This window comes from Colias croceus, chromosome 5, assembly GCF_905220415.1.
Source record: "Colias croceus chromosome 5, ilColCroc2.1".
In the NCBI taxonomy this organism is placed as follows: domain Eukaryota; kingdom Metazoa; phylum Arthropoda; class Insecta; order Lepidoptera; family Pieridae; genus Colias; species Colias croceus.
Genome location: NC_059541.1, coordinates 12,500,213 through 12,522,638, shown reverse-complemented (window position 1 = coordinate 12,522,638; position 22,426 = coordinate 12,500,213).

The window sequence follows — 22,426 nt, the reverse complement described above, 5'->3', positions numbered from 1 at the left end:
AGCAGTGTGTTTCAGAGGTGAAGGATTGGCACGTGTCAGGTCAAGTTTTTATAGACTGCTACGAAAATAGCTGAAGGTCTATTAATATAAATACTTTATCTATTTTAGTTCAATGTCACTGTCCATTAATTAAAACGTAAATAACAGATTCTTGACTACTTTTAACTTAGTAAGCTGGCTTTGAGTTATCTTAATAATTAATTAAGACTAAGGAGTTAGAAGCACTCGTAAAAATGAATTTAGATTTAAACGCGGTATTTTTACTCAACTGGTATCTTACCAAGAGATAGATCTCTCCAAATTAGATGTATAACAAAGGCGAAGCACTAAAAACAAGCGGAGAAGTCCGTCACGAGTGTCAGGTTCGGATTATCCGTTTAAATATTGTGGCACTTGTACTCTTAACTGCGGCGAAACCAATTACAGTAGACTTTATGCGGCCGTATCACCGCACTCCGGAGATTTACGGCCGATGCAGTTTGTTCTGTTACTTTATACGCGATTTGGGGCAGATACCGGGGCCAGTTTCTTTCAATTCATGAACTTCTGACTCGAACTCTCATTCCGTGATAGGCGGAAAATTGCAGGTGAGCTAGCATTTTCAAGCTAATTTCATCATCCATACTAATATTATAAATGCGAAAGTAGGTACCTCTGTCTGTCTGTCTGTTACTCAATCACGCCTAAACTACTGAACCAATTTGCATGAAATTTGGTATGGAGATATTTTGATACCCGAGAAAGGACATAGGCTACTTTTTATTGCGAAATATGTACCACGGGCGAAGCCGGGTCGGACTGCTAGTCTACAATATATTTTCTATTGTGATTCATGTGTTGTTGAAGTAATTTATACATGAACAGAAGGTAGAGCAATAGCTCTACATTGAAGATTAAATATTATAATTAGTCAAAATAATAATTTTTAACACAAAATATCTAAGTTCTTATTTTATTTGACAAACGATATCTTGCAATTATAAAATCCGCCATTTTCCTGATCAAAAAGCGATCAAGGACAGATAAATACGGATGATAAATTGAGTGAGTTCAATGCCCTTTGTGAAGACAACGCCGAACGCTATTATCTTACTTACGCATGAATTAATTGCGAGGAAATTAATTAGCTCATATTAACTCGTACAGATGAGCGGTGAACAAACCACGAAGATGGAATAATTCAACTTCTAAGTCCACAGGATGCGAAAACATTGAGCGTGTGCCTGCTTCAAACTTTTGTTGACTCTGACGGATACTATACGAGCACTAGTTATCGCTCTTATTTCTACGTTTTTAGTCATTAATATTCATATAATAAACCACTGCTTATTTTCTGTAAATGGCTAGCTAACGATAGATTTTAAAATTCATGTCGAAAGGAAATAATCCTCCTTTTTTATTTTACTGATATACTTTTGAACGCTCGTGATGAAAAACAATTCGACCAAATAAAAAATACAGTATTGCAATATCACTCCTATGAAAAGTCTAAGAGAAAAGCGACTAGCAACTGGCGAAGGCTTTCAATTTTATCAGTGTGTGAATTCCCTTTGTACAAGGATGTGGCAATGCTCCGAGTGACCGAAATACATAAACACAAAACATCAATAAAGTTTCCCATCAGCACTTAATCTCAATCCGATTTGATGACATAAAGTTATGGAAGCAGTTCACGTAAACAGTTTTATGTGGACATTTACGGGTTTGTCGTTCGCCGGACATTCGGTAGCATTGCCTTTACTATTGATAGTTACAGATAAGTATCGGTTCGGTTTCTCTGATTGTAGGAACCGATGTCGTTAAATATCCTTATTTCCTGCGCAATTTTAGATACAAGTGTTAAATTGGAAAGGATTCATTTGTACCTACAGATTATCGAGATATTACTTTATTCAGTGTGAATTTATGTATTAAGTTTACGAAATAGGTGTTCTACGCGATGAAACTAGCCGGTTGTTTAAATGTTTTCTTTACAACTTCTTAATTAAGATTATTATATACTCTGAATCTGTATCTGCATTTTAAATAGTCGATGTAATTTTTCTGCATCAAAAACGAGCTCGTTAAATTGATTGCAGACTACAGCTAAGGTACACGCTAAACTTTTAAACAGTATTCCAAAGTATTCTATACGCCTTCATTAGAGCACTTGAAATGCACACGAAACGAAAAAGTAGCGAGTTCGAAGCCGAGTTGTAATGTTTTGACCTACATTCGCTGTTAAAAAGTCGATTTCCAAAGAGAAGAATCTCCAATCGTGGTGTGTATCATGTCGGGGGTTGTGCGCGAATGTTGACATATTCAAATGTTCCTAGTTTTTTTAAACAGCGAAAATTCTCCACAAAAATAAATTTTTCATACAGACTAATTATAGTAATGAGTTAAACAAACTACTAATATTATAAACACGAAAATCCGTGTTGCCTTTGTAACGGTCAAAATTAAATTACGCATAGAGGCAGATTATACTCTCCATAATGCAGACTGCATCACTACATATAAGTACTTTACGACTAGATATTATGCAAGTAGATCAGGCTGAAAATAACTATAAATACATTTAAGTCACACTATCACATTTTTTAAAATAATATGTTCATAAGTAAACCACGTTGGTATTATTATAATGTGCAGCAAACGCGAGGATTTTCCGACAAATACGATTGGTTTGGGATTGGAAAATTTGATCACGTTTGATCCACTTATAAGTCAGGCATAAGCTCCACTCACCCATATAACATTTAACTTATTAAGTAGTTTATCGCGCTTTAGAAAGTAATACTTTATGGATATAATTTATGGATCCAAATACTAAGAAAATATAAAATTCATGATTAAACTATTTCTGTGTAACATTTATAAAGGTTTTAGTCGCATAATCGCAGCAAACAATTATTAATCTCTATTATATTTATTTGTAGATTATGTTCTTGTTTTGGATTGATTGATCAAATGGCTGTATATTAATTTATAATTTCAACGAAATTTGTATATTACCTAACATTAATTAATGATGACTTCATTTACTTTATTTAAAGTCGTTTATTTTTCGTTTTAGAAAACGACATTACCTACACGTAAGTTAACGATATTGAGTTATCCGTAATTTAATTTTACCAAAGGTCAAAATAAATTACGTAGCGCATCAGTCATGTTCAGTTGTATAAAAAATGACGAGCGAAGGAAAATCGATGTAAATGAACTTGGAAATGGATGAAACAGATGTTGTGATAATACTTTTCTTTGATAAGAAACGCACAGTTATTTTTCTTTACGACCAATCTCAAATATCGAGCAATATGTAATATATTGGAAGTGAGGGAAATATTATGGTAATTTATGATTAAAAATTAAAATATGATTAAAAATAAATAATATAATAAAATAGAAAATTTGCTAAAGTGTACATACCTATATGGTAAAGTTTTAAACATGCATTTCAACTATAAACTTCATGTGAGCTTTTTAACAAAACACTAATTAAACTCATGAACTGCTAAATGCATTTGTTATTACACTAACTTTATTTCAGTACAATCATTTTAAAATCGAAAAGATAACAAAAAAATAAGTCAATACGACCCGAGTGCGAGCACTAGTCGTTCTCGGAAAGCTATTGAAGATCCCATCAGACAGGCGGCGGTTAGCGCGGGATCTACTGCTCTTACCTGAGACCTAATTTACTGAAGCTTTCTTAGCGATGTTCCAAATGTAAGGACAGGAGCGCTTTAGTGCTTTCGCCTGTTCCTAGATACTATCGCACCTCTGTAACTTGGGCGTTTAGTTTGGATCTTGATTAAGTCATTGGACCTTCATTTGCGGTCTAGTGAGGTTATAGAATATATTTAGTACTTTTAAGATTCATTTTGTGATTTTTTTATGCGCTGACCTTATTTATATTTTATATTGCAATAACATTAAATATACAAAAAGTTTCGAAATAGAGACATCAGCTCTATCGCTCTTAGAAACGAATTTAAAAGTGGTAGAGAATAACTGAAATGTCCTACACAATATAATTTTATAGATAAGAGTGAAATAAAATAAAACAAGTCATAAAGTTTACCTTCAGATGTTGTTTATATTAGTAGTTTAATCAGAGAGGTTCGTCAAGATAAAAGGCAGCGGTTACTTATTGGCAATGAAAAAGACGTTAAACGTAGTAGTAAATCTACCGCATAAAATCTGGACGTTACAGGAATCACTCACCATTTTATTTACGCCATAGTACATCAAAAAGGAAAACTGGATTCATTGCTGACAGACTGGGTGCCCAAACTACCTACAAAGATTAGAAACTTGAATATTGATTAGAAAATGTAGATACTCTATACGAGTAAGATTTATAATTTTAAGCTCCTCAAACGGAATTCAATAACAATAACACGTTAATATAAAGTGTAGTTAGTTTAGTGAAACGTAACGACGGTAATACGTTACGGTAATAAGTCAGCCAAAATGTGTAAAGATTTGTGTAAATAATTTTATCTAAATTGATATTATATAGCTAAGAGTATGTTTCTTTGTTTGCTTGAACGCGCTAATCTCAGGAATTAAGGGTCAGAATCATGGACCAATATACTCAAGAATCGAATTTTTTTTCTGTTAGATATCCTATTTATCGAGGAAGTAATTTATATCATGATATTAAGACCAAGCGAACTTGAGCAATGTGGATCAACCGTGGGGCACAGCTAGTTCGAATTGAAATTCATCCTTTTGTTGCTGTAGCAGGTATTGACACAGCTTCTCTCTATTATTAATCTTTAATCTTTAATCTTTATCTTTATTTATTTCTTCCTTTTACAATACATATTATACATACAGGCAACATATACAAGGTGTAGAAAGCTGGTGCCTGTGGTAGGTGTAAAACCTGTAATACAGGTCACCAGGTCTCCACCACTCGGATTTATTCTATTACTCATGGAATTAAAAGCAATTGCAATAACGAAGTCACACAATTCGTGACTAATAATAAATGTTACACGTGTGACACACTGCTGAGTGCCGACTGGACTGTTTATTATTCTGTTTTAGATTATGAAGTCTAGGGTTTAAATAGCTGATGAAGAATCGTATCGATTTTACGTGAAACTATCAGTTTTACGCCATTTATCTACGCTCGCGTTGGAATTTTAACTCCATTTCATTAAACGTACTTTGCTGTAGCTATAAAGTAATGGAGCGCATTTATAAACTTAAACTTTACTATTATTGTTTTTTGTGTTTATTGTTTACTATCCAAATTCACATAATTTATGAAAATTCATGGATTTAAGACATTAAACATATTGACTCATTTATTCAGTAGATAAGGCTACGTAATAATTGTAAGTCTGATGAGATGATAATAATATTGACGAGCATTAATATACAAAAACTAATTCAAATTCAAATTCAAATTCAAATTCAAATATTTTATTCCATGAACATGGGTACAATACAAGGTGTTATACAAATATGAGGTCCAGCCATATTCTACCCGTCAAGGCATATGGAATTACAATTAATAATTTTATCCTAAATTTCAATATTATTATTAAATTATCAAATTCATTAATAATAAAAAATACACATCAATAAGTCAATAGTTATTATACATATTAAATGTCAAGTGATTTATCATTAATGTAGTCCCTTACACAATAATAACATTTCTGTACTAATAGTTCTTTTAATTTAGATTTAAATAGAGCTGTATTTCCTATTTCTATCATTACCTTAGGCAATTAAATAGGCAACTAAACAACATTAAATTGGTAATGAATGTTTTTCTATTGAATTTAAAAGTCAAGTAAAATCAAATCATGTACCTACTCGTATTGTACTCGAAGTATAGTCAAATGAACAGTGAATAAAATTGTAGTATTTGACACTTTTTTGTTATTGTTTGACATGAGTTATCCGAAAGATATTTTAATTATTAATTGTTGTTTCAACTGGTAGCAAGCCTGCGTGTCATCACCCCGCGAAATTAATAAACATTTCTCAGTTACTCATCTCTCGTAACGAAGAGTTATAATCGAAATTGAAACAGTTTTGATATCATAAAATACGTTAACATAAATATTTTATGACAGGATTGAAACATGAGATTGTGAAATTGAACGTTGTGGTCATATGGCTTGGTTGAAAACTTAATCCAAACTACACGCGGCAGGGCGTGGGAAGCAGCTGGTCCCTTGTGTTCATCGATTAAGACTGTTACTAAATTCATAACAATATTTGAAGTATTGAAACTGAATGGGAAATATTACGTACTATACTTTAACTTCTTATAATATTATTAATTAACGCCTTTAAATGAACGGTGGGAAAACTGATACTTACCTCTGTATCCAAAGACGGCATTCTTATTTGTTCTATAACATGAATGAACACCTATAAGCCGCAATATCATCAAGAGAGATGATTTCCAAGAAGCGAATATCCACACATTATTAACGAATATTAATGACATTGTTGTGTGTATTCCAACGGGATTCCCGGGGACCAAGTTGATCCGGGATTATACGCGTGGATCCACCAAATCTGAAAGATATTCTATTTGTTTGTGTTGAGGCCGAGCCGATCACTGCGTATTACAGGAGCTATTCAAACCTGCGTCTTGTTTATGCTAGATGAAAATGCTTTATTGTTACCTTTATAAGTATAAATATTATGATATTTCGTACGAGTGTTTTGCCCTTTTTCATTGTTTTTATTAATTATGTTATAGTTACTCTTAATTCTTGATAGCAATTATGGTTAAGCCCGGAGCGAGCTGCTAGCAGCCCGTTGATCATTATTAATATATTCCATTTAATTCGTAGAGTTTGTTTCGAACCCGAAAACAGTTTATCTCACTAGACTACGTACTAAAACTAATATTCTAATATTATTCAGATATCTAATACAGTATTATTGGTGGAGGTTTATACAATATATTTTATAGTAGATGATGCTTAAATTTAAATTCATATTTAAGGTACAATCGTGTAGTATAAACGAACGAACAAATATTTATTAACAATATCTATTTATATAATTAATAATTATGGCTATAAGTTTCGTAAAAAGGGGCTGATACATAGGAACAGATGGTCACAATTAATAAGGGTTCCCTTTTTGCGAAAGCTCACGGAACTCCAGAAAAGAATGGACAGAGGAAATTTGACGTGTGACGGGGGTTCGGCGGGGCGGGCGGTGGCGCGGCTGGCCAAATTGTTCAAGGTTCATTCGGTTGAAGTGTTGAAGACGCGGGACTTAATCCCCATCTTATGACCGTTGTTTTTTCGTATTTTCATGGATGCTAAAGCTTTCATTAAAGTATAAATTAATACTTAGATAAATATGAGATTAATTACTATATGGGCACTTACGTTTGAGAGTGATTGAAAACAATTTTGTTTTGGTTCAGTATGAAAGTAATACACTATTATTTTATTAGTTCTATAAGTATTAGTACAATTATTAAGTTATTTCCAATGAAAGCTCAAGCTACAATTATTTTGTTAAGAAAGTTCTAGAAACTTCTTAATAGCTTTCATCTTCGAGAAGTAGAACAATTTAGAACAACTCATATCTATACGTTAGATATAAATTTATATGTAACCTCGGCAAAACACTTTCAAATAAAATCATTTATATTTTATACTAACTGTGAATCGCGGTTCTACCTGCATTGATCCACTCCTATTGATCTCAGCGTTATGATAAATAGCTTATGTGTTAATCCAAGTTACCCTCTATATGTGTGCCAATATTTCATGAGAATCGGTGCAGCAGTTTTTGCGTGAAGGAGTAACAAACAAACATACTTTCGAATTTATAGTAATATTTCGAATTATTAGTAGTATGTATGTATAATTTATATGGCATGCGTAACAGGTAGGTTCTTCAACTATACAATGTAGAGTTGTGCTCTACATGGAATTATTCAATGACATTATTAACTCATTAAAACTATAATGTTGGTTATTATCCATGCGTGGCGAGTGGGACTGGGTGCGTCACAATGGCGGCACAATGCGGGCACAAATTACCCAGGAAGTCATTGGGAAGTCATATCATTGAACTTGCCGCTTCAAACGTCACTTTTCGATGAATGAATTACGTATTTTTAGATACTGTATCAGTATTCAGGCTGGAAAGGGGCTTCTCCTGTAGTTAAAGTTTTTGTGCAAGCTCAGAATAAGTAATGGGACCTTTTTAATGTAGTTAGTAGATTAATTTGCGTATTCGGCCATTCTCTTGGAACTGTTAAAATAATTCGTGTTTAAAATAAAAGACTTACCTTAATAAGCTAAACTCTAACTATTATTATAGTTTATATTATAATTGATAAATTAATTAATTATTATATGTATATGCAAATATTTTTCTTAATTATATTACGCTATTCCCTTTTAGACACTAAAAGCGTTGTTTTATATATTATGAAATATGAGAGGTTTTTGTTTAGTGCTCTCGGTATAAGCGTTACCTAGTTCCTACCTCTGTAAAGCAGTACAACATTTCTTAGAAATACATTAAAAATTAATAGAAAGTCATTTGGAGCATATCCTTTCAGGTAATGCAAGCTGCAAGAGAAATAAATTAACATTACCGTAGAACAATATTTCAGTTTGAGCATGAAGTTCTGATTAATTATTAGTGCTTGCTGAAATGGCTGGTGCTGCAAAACGCGTCGTAGTGTAGTTCCTACTTACTAGTTATTGTTCTCGGCCCGGGGCGTGTCACTAGCATTGGGTGTGATCCTATTTGCTTGACATTTGTTTGTAATATGTAGTGTACTGAAGTAGTACGAGTTTTCGTAGTCAAACTTCTTAGAAAATGTATGCAATGATACAAAATAAAGATGTTAGGCACGGTATTGGTTTGGGATAGAGCAGTTGAACTTGAATATAAAGTGTATATAGTAGGTATATAATTCATAATATTACGTCTTCAAATTTGTAGTTTAACGGTACGCTGAATGTATTGTGGGTTTTGGATGTTGAACAGTGAACTATCCTAATGCTACGAAAGTGACTCTGACATAAACTTTAAAAAAAGGAATGAAATATGGTTTAATCTTCAAGAATACGGCATACCAAACAGCGCATTTTATGTTTTTATACCAAAATAAATATATTAAAACATGAAATCAATCTGCACTTCCCAATGGCCCATACAAAATCGTTTAGAGTTTTCAAATAAATCACAGCGAAAAAAGAAAACTAAAGTGACGGAGCGCCAGTTTTAACTTTCATCGTACATTCAACAGATTTGTCTCACCGCGAGGGTAATTTATTGTTCATTTATTTTCCCTTCGAATCCGGTCGTGGTTTAAATCAAAGAATGCAGTCGCTCCGTGTAAACACGCATACCGTAAACTTTATGTAAACACGCTCTTTATATAATTAAGTCAAATATAGAAACGGTTTTAATGTTCTAAACGGACGTGTTTTGATTTCTCCGACGTGCTATTCCACTACTAACCCAGTTTGTTACATTACATTGCTTGCTCAACTAGATGAATGCTAAAGTGAGTGCTCGAGCAGTTCTTCAAAGAAGCAATGTACGATGTATTTTTACTGAGCTCACGTAGGAGCGGCATGTGTTTTAGCACGTCTCGAGAATTCAGTTGAGTGTAAGCTTTTAGTAACTATTTCGTGGGTCTTGAAAATTTAAACAATCTCTTTGAACATTTATAGAAAGTTCCAGCATCTCTAATGTTTCAAGTTTTAACGAGCATGCAATTTTAAAATAGTTTCCTTCCGCTGCATTTACGTTATTGGTGATAATATTATAATAATACTAAACTGTGCACAAGAGAACTCTCTGTATAATAATAATCTGTGTATTTAGTAAACTGTAAAGTGCATTTGGAAATATTTTACTACAAATGTTTATCGAATTTTTGATAAAGAATTATCGAAGTTCTTTATTCGTGTGTTTTTTGTTTGTAGATCATTGAAATCTTGAATGGAAAATTTAAGTATGAAACAGGGACGCATAAAACTTAATATAAATTTTTTTAAATAATTACTTAATCACTATTGCATAATCACAACAAAATCGAGTCATGTGTTTGGAAACAACGATGCTACAGATTACAAAATTCACCTGTTAGAACAGCCCTTTGCGTCACTAAAAAATGAATAACTAGGCATTAACCCAGAAACACGTGTTAGGTTCGTACCTAGTGTCATATTTAGGTCACTCTGACTCACGCACGGATGAACTGTTGTTGTGATGACATTGAAGTATTTTTAGATAATTAATGATTCATTTATAGTCTAGCCTAGCACTATTGCTTGTACCAAATAACATGAATCATGTGAAATAATTCATATGCATGGTAATTAAAGCAACAAAAAAGCGCTTGTTAATAGTAATTTCCGACTCTTCTTATTGTAGTATATGAAGTATGTTTATATATAGAAAATTGAAAACATTGTGAATTTCTCAAATCGGCGCCATCTGTTCTTAAAAAACATAAAATCTTATTATATCAGGAACTAAAATTTTCAAAATAATATAAATTTACGTTGCTTACTTAAAGAAGTAAGTATAAATCAGATGTGGAAACAACGTCCTTTGTGCCTTCTAGATGTTTCTCACTATATAAGTAGTTGATCTATCCATTGTTAAGGGGAGTCCTTTCAGCGAAGCGGAGTAAAATTGGTTTGCAAGATCAAATTTTTCATGTATTTGCAATTATATGACGCTTCTAGAAAAAATAATCAATACACTTCAAGATATTTCCTAAAAAGTGTGCTAATTTGTTACACAACCACGTGTATTTTGGTCGATCATATAAAATCATAAAAATAGGCTAAAATAAAGATCGAAAACGAATTATTTATTAATGAAATTTCTGATTTTGGAAATAATTTTTATATAAGGATATGTATTTTGATGTACTGCAGAAAACGTGCTAAATTTTTGGTTTCTACTGAAGCCCTGTAATTATTAAATACATATTATATCTCAGAACTTAACGTTGCCCAGCGTTTTCTTTACAAACCGCGCTGCCCGCTACCCCGCCAGTCCTGATCAGGCGCTTGCTAACGTAGGACCTGTGTCAAATTATCTCCGCTCGATTTTACGTTTTGAGTAACGATAAATTATTGAAAATGGGTAACAAAACAAACAAAATTCGGAAGAAAGCAGTGTCAGTATCAAAAAAAAAGAACAGGAAAAGAGAACTATAAGAAACGGAATGTAAATTGAGTAATATGATAAAAACGTAGTTACTTGATGACACAGAATAAAAATATCAGTTGGTCATAAAGTTTCACCTCGTATGCTTTTATTTCAAAACGATAAAAGCTGCGTTACTGTGAAATAAGAGTTTAGTTTATAATAATTTGTTTTATATATATAATACTAGTGGTCCGCCCCGGCTTCGCCCGTGGTACATATTTCGCAATCAAAGGTAGCTTATGCCCTTTCTCGGGTATCAAAATATCTCAATACCAAATTTCATGCAAATTGGTTCAGTAGTTTAGGCGTGATTGAGTAACAGACAGACAGACAGAGTTACGTTCGCATTTATAATATTAGTATGGATTATTGTTACGTAATTGGTGTATTATTTGCATAATTTTGGGGTATAATTATTAATTACAGTTGTTTATTTTAAGGAAAAAAACAATAATGATTATTAGTTAAAAAATAATTGATAATAGTCAAATAATAATGATTATTGACTAATAATAATTATTAATCACTACAGTAAAAGTTCCTTATTGGCGGGGTATATGTTCCATAAAATATATGCCTCGAATACAGAAACCGTGAATACGGAATGGTAATTATTATATGGGATTATAGGTTCTACGTTAGGTATACGTTCCTAGGTGACGATTGAGATTTTTTTCGTGTCTCATTTTTTTTAGTTGACATTATAAACTAGGAAGAGTGCAGTAGACGTTACTCGATCACAATTTTGTAACGAATGTGAAAGACGAAACAATAAAACACGCAAAGCGGCTTTTACTATAAACGGAACTACATTTAAAAATATACTTTATTTATTGAGTTATAAGGTTGCTTCCATTCTGTTTATCACGTTCGCGGACAGTGCAAACTTACAGGTTGAAGCTAATGAGACACTACTTTTTTTCATACATTGCCCAGGGGCGTAGTGTAACAACACATGGTTAAAAAACCATATGATATGACAGAACGGATATAGGCGTAAGCACGTAAGCACTCAGCATCAGATTCTTAGTCACCCAAATGGGTCTTGATTCAGGGGTAGACGCTGCATCAAACAGGTCTTGAAGACGTTTTTGTTCTTTTTCGAACGAGTCTCGAGACGCCATCTGCAAAGATATTCGTTACAAATTTAGTTAAAGAAAATCGTGTTCACAACATAAATATGTTGTTTACAAAAGCAACTAGACTTGAATTAGTATATCCAGTATGAGTAAAACAATTAAATTACGTTGGAAACAAAATACTCACTTTCTAAATAACAATTGCGCGCGAAAACATGCAGCGACACGCAGGATCACCGCAGCGGCGCAGTACTCGACTAACCGTATGCAAACATGGCGCCCACGGGCGTAGTGTGCGCGGGAGAGGGGTATAAAAATATGAATGTGTGCGTGGAAGTACCTTCCTTTGACGAATTTTTGTAAATAATACAGTGACAGTACAAAAGTCGTAATTATACCTGTCAAGACAGTACAACATGCCGTTCTTTATGATAGTATGAAAAATCGCACGGCGTTTGGCGTACTGATTTTATGCAAGTAAAAACTGATACGTCGACAGACGTACTGTCGTAACACTTTTAGCTGTATAGACGCCTGTGTTCGTTACTGTCCGCGAACGTGTTATTTACATTCTCAAAAACATCAATCGCGGCAAAGGCGGCTTGCGACAAAGGCGGCTTGGGTCAAAGGCCTCGGCGATATCATTTAACAACATAATATTATGTACTTTAGGCAAACTTGTAATAAGATCTATTTTACTTTCTTATTAGTCCATTTGACAAGGATATTGGGTTATATATATAATTATATTGGAATAATTTTATTATTATGTATGTACTTATTAAATCCGCGAATAAAAAAATTTTTAGTCGCGAATATAGAAATTGTTGCATTTTTTTAATTCCCGAATAGTGAAAACGCGAATAAAGGAAGCGCGAATAAGGAACTTTTACTGTATAATAGATGATAATAGTTAGTTCATAATCATTGTTATTATAGTTCATTGAAAAGTATGTCTCGTTTCAGCACCATACTATGCCTGATTAAATAAATAGATAATAGATAATAAATACAAGGGGAAGTGGGAGGCGGACACGCGCAGGCTCGCTCGCGCACCCTTCGCACACCTTACTGCCGCCACGTGATCGTAGTGATGTGACTTGACCAACGCTGTACTCGATAGTTTACAAGAAAAACTATATTTTAACATATTAATATTTGACTTTAATATTAAAACTCTTTTAAAAATATATTAAAAATAATTTTGTGTTGTGTTTTGTATCATACACTTTCTAATATTATGAATGCGAATGTATTATAGTGTAAATGTAAAGTATGTAATGTTACTAAATTGATTTTTGAAGGTTTTGGTAGGTATAGAATTGATATATATTTAATTATTTATATTGTTTATTATTTCATTTTAAATTATTAATTAATTCTTATTTTTATTTAACATTAAATACTATTATTATTTGATTTATTATTAAAAAATAGTACTAAACCCGAACTTTTATTTTCTTAATTTTAATATTTAAGAAGTCCACACGTTTTTTCAGATATTTCAATTATACATTTTTTTAAACTACTTATAATTAATAGAAGACTTTACATTATTATTTAAAATTACATATATTTAGACTTTCTTCATACATTTCTCCTTTAATAACATATTGAACAATATATTTTCTTATGTTACATATTTATTTACATAACTTATCGATAGCTCAACACGCAATTGATACCTACCCATCCCTATTTGTCACACACACATCTATATAGTATCTATAGCTCATCTGCCTTCGATGCGCACTAAGCAATTTGTGCAATACACGCGCTCTATACTATTCTAATATAATACTCTAAGCTTCTACTGGTAGCAGCAAGTAATATTTATTAGTTACACCAAGTACTTCCATAATTATGTTGTGCTAATTAATAAATTCCTAGTACCTACTTATCTCAGTTTATAAAGTTGTAAATGCTTACTTTATTTACTTTTATATTTACAATCTGACACAAACACTTTTACATTGCTTACATAATAAAAATTGATCACAATTTACTTTTGATATATTTTACACTGTGGCATAGCGCTAACGACGAAAAACAAACGACGCGAGCAGCGCGAGGAGCGCGAGTCACGCGAACGGCCCCCCACACTAGTCTTCACTTCCTAAAATCTTGCCTCGCGTTGAAATACCTCGCGTTAATATTAAAATAGTATCGAATGAGCGCGGAAGCGAGCGATTGTCGTGACATCCCGCTCCCGGGGGAGACGATAACTATGTGCTTATTATACTCAGGAAATTTGGCGTAATTCGCACCTGAGAGACTGACACCGATCATCATCTTTACTAATATCTAATATTATAAAATATGTGATTGTAAGTTTGTTAAGCTTTTGAGCAAAAACTGCTAAAGTGATCTAGATGAAATTTGGTACAGAGATAGCTTGAGACCTGATAAAGGACATAGGATAGGTTTTATTCTGGAAATCCCACAGGAACGGGAAATATGGAACTATATATTATAAATAAATAATTTTAATCATTGTTTATATTAAAATAATGAAGTTTAAGTATAATTTATTTCGAGTTCGCTACAAACACGAAGTAAACCTCTTTAAATATGATCCTAAGTCGATTGGTTTGATTTAAACATCTCGGTAAAACTGCAATGCATCGATATTTTAGTCAGTATGTACATATATTGGTTCAAAAATAATTCAGCTAAAATGAGGCATTGAGTCACTGATTCAATGTTATGACAGCGGCTCAAGCAAGCACATTGTATTCTTACAGTGATGAATGGATATCAGCCGAGATTGTCTGTATTATTTTAAGATGTTAGCTGATGTATTTAATATTAAGATTTTTATAGCTTAAACTCGTCGAGATCGTAACAAGTTATCTAATTATCTATAAAGAAAAACTGATTTCATGACTTACTAACAACTTTGAAGCTATGAAGAGTTAAGTATTGCAAAAGAATAGAAAATATTATATGTATGTATAAAAAGTAAGCCTAACTATTAGTTCTAAATTTCTTTGAATATAACAGACCTAGTATTGATTGATGTAATTCTTTATTTACGCCTGTGTAATTATTTATGTTGGTGTTTGATATTTCTTTGAACTGTGTTTTAAGTACTATTTAGGTTGAACAATAAAAATATGTGTAATGTTAGTGTATGAAGTATGAATTACATTGAAATGATTAATTCCAATGTAATTAGATTCTACATGGCACATAAAAAGCTCTCTTGACAATAACAGTAAATTTGATTAACCTATTAAGTTAATATAATATTTATTCACCTTGAATGCTCCAATAGTACGGGGCAAATCTATAAATTTATGCAGAAAGATTACAAACCTTAAGAAGAGCATTTAAAAACTGTTAAATGTCTGATTTACTACTACTCAATGAATATGACTTTCCAGCTGTAGGTACTAGGTTCAGGGTTTGGCACACTTGTGCGGCTATCCGATAATGGGTTGACCTTAACTTACATCGTTTGGCAACTCGGCGTGCCCCGGCTCTGGGCTCCGGGCTCATGGGATGTTAACTGTATACGTAAATGAATTTTAAAATGTCGCAAGTTGTGTTGGAAATTAACACTGTAGAAATAGGCTGTGACATTTTTTATGGGGTAGAGTAGTAGAGTAGAGTAGAGAATAATCAATTGGATGTAATATGTGGTTTTAGGGAAATAATGTATTATGTATTTATTATGATTGCGCATTTAATGCTCGTATAGTGTAGACGTAGTAATGGTATAACAATAAAGTAGGCATATAATAACACATTCCTGTAGAATAGTATGTAATAATACACGTTTTAATAACTAGTTATCAAATATTGTTTGCATGACGACAGAATCATCAAAATTTAATATAACACAAGTAACAATTCGAATAATTCAGCCTATTAGTAGCTCGCTTACTAGTTTAATTGCCTGAAAGTTATTTCAATAAGCCTTCATTTGTAACAATGGATCTATTGTATTAAATTCGTTTGTAAGTCTCAGAAGGGCAATATTAGCGGAAAAATTAATGCGATCTCTTCAATTTCATTATGGAAATATTGGAAATTAATAAAGAAAAGAAAGAACGAGGGGAAAAGCGTGCTTTCTTTCAATTATTGCTTTTATTCAAATGCGCATTTGAGTCGGAGATTAATGTACCGAGTTCCATTCGCGCGCGTGGAACATCGCTCTAATTCGGGAGCTTCATTCCGTATTCATATGTAAACTTGTCCCTTGTTACTTAGAGAAATGAAAAAACTTGTCAATTCGGAGCTTATTGTCTGCTACGTTTGTGTTGGGACATGACGGAGACGGATCACGTGTTCTGTCCTGTTTACCTGTGTATACTTAGCATGTGTAATTGTGATGGTTACAAGAAAATACGTTTGTAGGAAGAACATTTAATAATTGTCTTGAGGTACACTATTGTCTATTAACAATATTGTTTACTATTTGTTTTATTGTTAGTCACTATTGCTTTCCAAATTGTAAATCGGCACTTTAATGATCTACTCTACATATTGTAGAGTATAGATCATTAAAATGCCCTTTTACTTCAGAAAAAAACGATTTATGGTAGCTTTGTTTTCGCGCCCTCTGTTCTATAATATAATATGGTTCTTATATGGTTATACAATATCATAAATACTACTTACATCAATATACATCAATATCTTTTCTCACTAACTACATTCATCATATTATCTAGTCTATAACCTACAATTTGGTCTCTTTACGCACTCATTCAATTTTAACACTCTACAATTTGAAGGTCACACTTCCGTCACTGGCCAACTACATTTTCCTCTAAAACACAAGCGAACATCGCAGTAGTAAAACGTAACGCTGAGTCGGCTTGTCCCCATTCCGTGATTCGGTATTTACTTCCACGAAGATGAATGAAACGAGTTGGACGCTCGCCCGCTGTCTTATCTCCACGTCTTGGACAAATTATGTTTATGTTATAGTAAAAATATTGCAGTTTGAAATAGCACAACCGCTATATAATTATGGTTGTATATTAATTTCGATTAATATATATTAACACAGCATAACTATTGCACTTAACGTATCGGGTTACTAAATTAACGTAAGTATCATAGAGATGTAATGTATATCTGTATTGATAGATGTAATCAATTAACAGGGAGTTAAATTGTAATTTAAATGCAATACTAGTAATTCTAGATTTTCCGTTATTGTGAGTAGTTCTTATTAAAAAAATGAATATATTAACTAATATTATGTTATTTAAAATATAACTCATTTAACTCAAAGTATCTAGCTGTAAGTACCTTGTTTTGTAATCTTAACTAGCTCATAATTCTGTATTCAATATATTAAGAAATGTTATTTATTGTAATGATGTATGATTACGAATAAATAAATAAATACATACTCGATTAAAATCTTTAAAACAACAGTACATAGCCAAAGTACCGTCATAATAATCTAAATCCCGTTGTCCCATGTCTGGAGCGTTACGTGCGATAAGAAATGTCGTTCCAAAAATACCATAATTTAAAATAATAACACTTATTAGCAATAAATAGCAAACCATTTGTTTCTACAATACGGAAATGACCCATAATGGTCATTAGATTCTTTCTTGCAGTGAAAGATCACGCACATGGCAACCGGCGCTTAGTGCACGTCAAGGAAAATACTCTAACAACAAAAATATTGGTCTACAAATATTCAGCGTTAGTTCTACACATTTGGTACACTGGATAACGTAGGAGAAAAGCCATACATGAATAGGATTGACTACGTTGTAGTTACAGGGAAGGTACCGGCACGCGTGGCATCGTCACGCTACGTACGCAAAATGATTGTGTAGCTTTATGTAAATTAGTGTTATGTAGTGACCTCGTGATAGTGGCGCTGTATTTTGTTACACGTAATGTGGCTTTGAGTATTTTTGGTTATTTTTCATAAAAAGTGTTGCAATAGTGACGGGGCTACCTCCCCGCAGTAATACGCCATCCCCATTAATTATGTCCGTTAACTAAAAATATATTGTAACCTTTTTATTTATTTTTAAAATAGTTTTCCGGAAAAATATTTTTCTGAACTGTATTCCCAAGGCTGCTACTGTTTAAAGGTCAACAGCTGTTTTCAGACATATTGAATTTTCTCTATCTCCCATCTAATTTTATCACACATAATATTATGTTAGGATAATAATAGAACATCCAGGGCGTATATTTCATATAACGTAGTATCCAAAAATGTTAACTTATAATGTAAGCCAAAACTTAATATGAAATTACTGCCTCGGGGAATTGAACCTACGATATAAGTTACTGGCTAAATGAGGAACGAGCAAACTTTCGTCTAATCGAAAGGGTGACTGAGTTTCATAATTAACAAGCTTTCAGAAGCTCCTGCCGCATTTTAACGAAAAACTTCCAGTTACGTCCTTTTGATTTTCAGCGCGCTTGCTTGATTAAAGGAAGTTATTTTATATACGAATACAAACGTTAAATTATTAATATTATGAAATTAAAAAAATAAAAAAAAAAAACACTATCTCTACCATACTAGTTTAGTTTAGTAAACCACTTTCTCAAATTAATTTATAAAAATTATTATTTTAGATACTTACTAAGTATGCGTGCCAAGGTGCGCACAGAATCCGACTTCCATTTAATCCAGTAAGTGTATTTAAATAGTAGATAATATTCTGATAGTAAAGCAAAAAACCATCACCATTCAATCATCGAAAACAAAGGTAAGCTATTTTTCCACTCGATTTAAATTTGAAAATTCCCTCGAAACCGCTCAGCAGCGCACATTATGCCGCTCCATGCAATATTCTTCAGTTATTCATATTTTAAAAGTATTTTCTTTAATATTTAAAAGTGGCTCCGATGACTTTACTCTTGTGAAGCGAACTCTCGATAATTGCATAATGTACGCTGTATTTTTACGGCGACGTGAATTTTGGTGAATGTGTGCAGTATGGAAATGAAATTGAGTATAGTGAGTTTGAAAATATCGTAATAATTATGTTAGGTTTTTTAATCTACTTGATCATAATATTGTAGACATTGCATGATAAATAAATAAATAAATAAATAATGATTTATAAGATATATGCAAAGATATAAAACAAAGAATATAGCAGTACACCAATTCAAGATTTATTCTGGAATCTACACTTTATTCGGGCAAATAAAAAAATAAATATTACCTACTTAAAATAATAAAATTACCATTACCATTTAATGAAATGAACATTTCAATGTTTGCCTCACTTTGCGATTAAATAAGTATACACACACTTAATTACGTTAGTCACGTTTACTTTTAAATGATAACACTTATTTCTGAAAACATTAAGTGTTTGCTGCCATTGAAATGTTCAATATTGGTTTGTAGTGGTCAAATGAGCGGAGTAAAATCCACCTATCGAGTGCGGTGACGTCAAACAAGATGATAATAAAAACAACAACGTGGAGTGAAAATATGTCCAACGCGCTTTTTCATTTTCTACCTGATTTATATACCTACCTGTGACCGACCTTTTATGAATAACTTTTCAATGTTTTATTTCGAACTACCTTTCCGTTCGCGATTTCGCTTCCCATACAAACTTTTGCTCACTTCCTAATTTTATTTTGTTACAAAGCCTTTGTGTTTACTAAAGCTGTATCTGTTTATAATTCATCCAAAACCCTTTATTTATTTAGACAATCTATGTCTGTGTAATCATTACTGATATTCTCTCTATCTGACCTATTGAAATATATAAAGCGTGATAAAATAAATACGTTTCTACGCATAGGACACACCAACTTAATTTGTTACTTTCGTTTTTCATTGCATTCTATGATGCAAGGCATGAATCCCGAGGCGCGCCGCGTGCTGGAGCCAGTCCTTTCAGGCTAGCTCGCCAGTAACATAGCTAGAGCGACACAGCCCGCTGGCGTGTCGCCTAATTGTGTTCAGTTGTGTCGGAACAAGCGCTCATGGACACTTGACGTACTTCCACTGTGTCACATTACGGACTAACGACGTAACTAGCTCGTAATACTAGTCTTGCTGGCTTCTCATACGTGATACGGATCTTTATGGCTCATCTCGGTAATAATGCAAATTATGCAAACAATCGAAACTGCAACTGCGTCAGAAGAGATCAAATATGTGAAATTTTCTAAGAAAATAAAATCTGAAATACGTTCCTGAAAAACAATGTGGTCTGAATCTGAAGAGTTCTTGAATAACCTATTGAATACAGGGACAATCTCGACTTATTAGTTCTTGTATTGACTTAGGTCTACGTGAGGTTTCTTTATATCTGAAATAACATGACCTTTTTACGGTGACCTTCAAGGCTTTAGCTTAGAGATATATGTGAGATGTTTTATTTTTTTTATTTTCCTTAAGAGAGCACCCGCAGTACGTCAGCCTATTTTCTCACGCCAACGAATGGCTTGACGTCGATTTACAGAAAATTGCCCGCTATTATTCTTGTTACATCGTATGCACTTTTACCTTTTACATACATTTTTCTGTAATAGCAAACATTTTGAGATAAATCTATATATATATATATATGTGTGTTCAGTTTTTAATACGTAAATACTTTGTTTTGATTCGATCGCAATTAAATGAGAAACAAAATACGGACGATGACGTAAATATTAAACCACGGACTAATAATAATATACTCCGTATACAAATTAAACTGATTACTCAACTTCTATTCACACGAAAATCTCGAAGGGCCGGTGAAATAAAATATAGCCGGAGTTTATATTGAGTCTGCTTTACAGAACCGCTCCAAATCCGATCATAACTTTACTGACAAGGTCAGGTTACTGTAAAAATTGTTTGCGAAATTGATTTTAGTCCGAACGTAATAAATACATTTTATAATATCTACTAAACGATTTTAAATACAGGTAGTTAAACTATATTTATCATCTAAAAATACATTTGTTATAAGAATAAAATAGTTGTAAATAATCCCACACAAAGCCTTTAAAGAACTGAAATTGAAGAAGATCTACCTTCCTACCTACTTCAAGCATCCATTAAACTATGAAATTGGCTATTAACAAAATAAGACAGTAACAACGTTTCTGCAAATGCAGCGAAATATTCAAATTACAAGAAACAAAATAGCTCACGGACATTGTAATACACAAGTGATAACTGCGTTAAAAACAACCGACTTCAAACTTGCACTTGCAAAATTTACAAATACCTACTGACAAAAATGCTCATAAAATAAAAACTACTGGGCCTATCCGAATAAAATTTTTATGGGACCAATTCGACACCATCCCGCATCGAACAAAAAAAGAATCACGTAAATCGGTTCAGAAACCTCGGAGTAATCGGTGTACATACATAAAAAAAAAAAAAAAAAAAAAATATACCGGCCGAATTGATAACCTCCTCCTTTTTTTTGAAGTCGGTTAAAAAATGTAACGCTGACTTCAGCACAAAACCGCTGAGTCGGCCGTCAAACTGCAATACTTCCTATTCTATCATTCGACGACAATAACTCTTATTAATAAGTGACGTCTGAATAGAATTTCCATAAGTATATTTTACAAATAAAAGCAATAATAACGTTCCAGTCCCGGATCTATTGAATACCTCGAGAGCCATAGAGCGATCTGAATACTTCTTGTCACAATGCTGAGCTATAACTATTCGATATTATCTTCCTTTTGTAAATCACGAAAAAGATCAGCCGAGTGTATTGCAGAGTGTGTTTTGTTTTCTCTGTATCAAATCCATGAGGAGAATAATTTATTTTATTCATACGTAATACTCAACGGAGTATTAATTTCATAACGCGTACAGACTATTTGTCTTTATTGGAGTTCTCCCGAAGTTTTTATAGTATTTCAATAATACAAGAATGGTTTTGAAAGAAAAGATTATGAAGTGATATTTGCGTATTGTTTGCTTATAGGTGATACATGAATCTGTGTCAAAGATCAATTTCTTTATCGTTTTTGCTTACAAAATATTTTTTTGCAATTGCTCTATGTCGTTCTATATTTCCATTCTTGGTTTGCGCATGATTGAGTATAAAATAATGAATATGTATAAGATTAAGATATTATCAACACTAGGTAGTAAGAGAGTTAAGAATAATAGGTTGATAGATAATGTAACTTATATAAAAATGTCAAAATATAGCAGAATGTCGAAGCTTCTCCCATGAGCACCCTCGACG